This window comes from Phalangium opilio, unplaced genomic scaffold (assembly GCF_054372755.1).
Source record: "Phalangium opilio isolate 3A_F unplaced genomic scaffold, DU_Popi_V2 ptg000537l_1, whole genome shotgun sequence".
Lineage (NCBI taxonomy): Eukaryota > Metazoa > Arthropoda > Arachnida > Opiliones > Phalangiidae > Phalangium > Phalangium opilio.
The window spans coordinates 1,183,823-1,187,722 of record NW_028324243.1 but is presented as its reverse complement, the minus strand read 5'-3'; positions in this window follow the sequence as shown (position 1 = coordinate 1,187,722).

The following is a 3,900-nucleotide window of genomic DNA, read 5'->3' as shown; positions in this document are numbered from 1 at the left end:
TTTAGGATATATAAGGCGATTGATTCACGATAACTGATCTGGAAACCCGCAATTGCGTTAACCTCTGATGGAAGCCTTGGCATTGGGAGGCTAGACGTTTCTCGTAGCCCTAGACAAACGCCGCGTACTTCTTAATCATAACGGTGGGAGTAGAAGCCAAAAATTCCTTTCTGCGAAAACGTTTGCTCCTATTTGCCAACTGCGAACGCGGTGACAGACACACACACACACTTCCAGTATAATACCTCTCCTTGACGCCATCGTCACTCGATGAGGTAAAATATGTTTAACTATGACTAGGTCAGGTTTCTAATTCAAAAGGCGTAATCTGGCATGCGAGCCCTAAAACTGAACTACTCTAACTTATAAACCTTACGTCCGAGAAGACCTCTTATCAGTAGGCTAATGTATTTTTATACGTTAGTCTTGCTTGACCTATTATTTCATTTTTTACATGTCTAATTATCTAATTTGTTTTTTAACACGAGTTCTTTCAAAAACGAAACCATGAAAGTCAACGAACAAACACGAATTCTTTTATGAACGAATACCCCCGCGCCATAGGACAGTTGTTAGTTTTTTGTTAATCAAACACGAGTTCTTTATTGAACAACTTAACCTGCGTCTTAGAACTAAGAACATTTTCAGTTTTGAACACATGTTTAACGTTCAGTTTTGAACATTCGTTTTGCGTTCAGTTTTGAACAGTCGTTTTCCGTTCAGTTTTGAACACTCGTTTTGCGATCAGTTTTGAACACTCGTTTAGCGATCAGTTTTGAACACTCGTTTTGCGTTCAGTTTTGAACACTCTTTTTGCGTTCAGTTTTCAACACTCTTATTGCGTTCAGTTTTGAACACTCTTTTTGCGTTCAGTTTTGAACACTCTTTTAGTGTTCTGTATCGAACAAAACGCTGTGCTCGTACGGGGACACTCCAATGAACGCCACTATGTTCAATATAGAACATGTTTTTCTAACAGTGTAGATAGCCCTCGTCTCGACTCGCAGAGGTTCATTTTGATTCCCGAACATGTTTTCGGAACACTAAAGGGATTATAATTGACGATAAGTACTGTTGGATTTTTTTTTGGATATATACAGGTATGGATGACCATCTGCGTTTGTTTGTTCACTGTTTCATTTCTTTCGTATTTGGAAGAAATTATCAGACGTGGACTGCGCCATCAAAGGTTAATGGAACACCTGTGGTTCAATATATGCAGTCTACTGCAAAAACGTAAGAAGGATACGAATACTTACTCTATCGATAGCCAATATATCTCATCTTGAGTGCATCAATATTATCAGGAGTTCATAATAACCCGGAGTACGAAACTGGTTAAAAAGCCCGTAACAACAAAGTTTCGCCGTAAAGCTCAGCGGATTCATACACCGCTTAACTCCCAAAGAAATAGTTACCCCATTTTTAGCGCCCACGCGCATTAACTTACACACTTCCGGTTTAGCACTATTTTTATCTTGTGATTTTGGGAGCGAAAATGGCTCACGTCTGCTTCTGTCGGAACGGTGAAAATTAAGCCTTGGCTAAGAAGTTGGCTTTTAGTCGGGGTTTCTAGTTTTCTACAAAACATAAACGATCGTCAATAATGTTTTGTTGTGATATGTGTGAGTGAGAATTCCGTGGTTAAATTAAAACGGTTTGGACAAATTTATTCCCAGTATCTTTAATATAAGAATTGTAACGTGTTTCTACGTCCACCATATCGCCATTTTTCTTTTCGACGGAGATCCCAGCCAACGGAAGTTTTGGAACGAAAACCAAGGAGCATAGATGCCACTACGATATAATGTAAGGTTGTATGTCCATAAACAGGCTAATCCTTTCTATGCGCAACGACAGAATCTTGTTGTTCGCGATTTTTACCACTAGCTCTATGGCCAGTTTCATACTTCCCCCTGATATTATTTACAATGCTAAAATGTGTACTTGTGTTATGTAATTTGTGAACACCCCTATAACAGGAATTTTTAGCTAATTCCTGTACTTACGGTTCAAAAAGACCCAGTACTCCGGGTTTTATTGGGTTTTTTACCTTTAGCAGTGTCGTTTATTGTAGAAAATATCCAGCCTGTTTCGAACCTTCATCTTTAGTTCAATGATTCATTGTAAAACTAAACTCTTCAATACAACTTCATTTTAAATAATTTAATTTCCTATTTCAGCTTATAAAGATGTTCCGAATTCTTTGACAAGCCGAATTTTAAACCTGAACTGGATATTAGCTCTTGTAATTTTGTTTTCGGCCTACTCCGGAAACATGAAAACTAGCTACATTGTCAACAAAGATTGCAATGTTAATACTTTTGAAGACGTTGTCAGAAGTCCGAAATTGGTTCCAATTATGAGCCTTTCGTCACCATCATACCATTTGACCAAGGTAATTAAACGCGTTTAAAACCATCATAAATCCATTTCGGAATAAGTAAATCATAAATTAGTAAGATATGATCAATACGTGTGTCACTGGTTACCGAGCTAGAGCTTGTCATGAAGTGACGTAGGTGAAACAGGGGCGTGCCAACATGAGCCAAAACTTTATATTTTAGCGGGGGAAAAATGGCTGCCTAATGTTAAAGTCCCATAGAGTTGAAAATTTGAGCGGGGCCCTTCGCCCCCGCTGCCCGCGTAGTTTCCACGCCCCTGAGGTGAAACGACATAGATTATCGTAAAGCGACTTTTGGTGAGGCGCTGTTATAGGCTTAGTACAGACTAAGCAAGAAGATGAACTGCAAAACCGAATGTAGTCAATTGTCACTTGTCGTTCTCGAGCTAGCTCTTAGTAAGTCTCCAGCATTACGAAGTAAAGGTATGTGTCATACTTATGGAACGTATCTTATAAACTTATGGAAAATGCATATTTATTTTCAAAAGTTCGCTGAAGCTTTTTCAAAGTAGCGCTCTGCATTATCTATCAATTATCCACGTTATTTTATCTTTATCCATACTCGAAACATATCCACAGAACTTACATGTTAAATCGTATTATAATCCACAAATTTGTTTATAAATAATCGATTATCCACCAATTTGTGGATAATTGATCGAAAATGCCGAGCTATATTTGAAAGCCGATTCTTAATAGTAATGTATTTTATAATTACGCAGAACAGCCACTTAGAAGTCGCAGATTCTCTTTTCAACCAGCTGAATCGAACGAATGGTGTGCTGCAAGGTGAATACTATCAACCGACAGACATACTTCAGAAAGTTCTCCACGGAAAGGGAGTTTTTATCGAGAACACGCAAACAGTAGCCATGGTTTTGCCATTTATCACAATGATGTCCAAGTGTAATGGTAGCTGCGACCACTTGATTCATGTAGGAACAGCTAGATACTTCACCGTCTCACCTGTGCTTTTGTATAATAAGAACGGCATGGATCGACGTATAATGGGAAGGATCAACGAAAGGTAGTTACTGAGTAACTTAATTACCATCAGGAATTCTGGGTTCGAATTAAAAACCCAGCCTAATAAAAAAAACCACTTAATAAAACCCATCAATAATATCTTCAATTTAAATGAATTTGAATGCTAGAATCATTTCATTTTAAAGAAAATTTAAGATATTTTTGTTTCAACTTCAAAAGTATTATTTAATAATATCAGAAGGGGATAATAGAAGAAGGATGACACTCATAATACTTTAGTTTAATAAACCCTTTTTGTTTGCTTTCCCGCTCATCAAAGTTCAAATGGGCATCACACCGTGGGGTGAATTCAATAATTGTTTGGCACTAAATCTCCAGCAATCTATCTATATCTATATAAATCAAAGTCCTGACTGAGTGACTGACTGACTGACAGACTGACTGATAATCAATGTCCAGCCTAAACCACTTGCCCTAGAAGGCTGAAAATTTGCAGGAACGTTACTCAT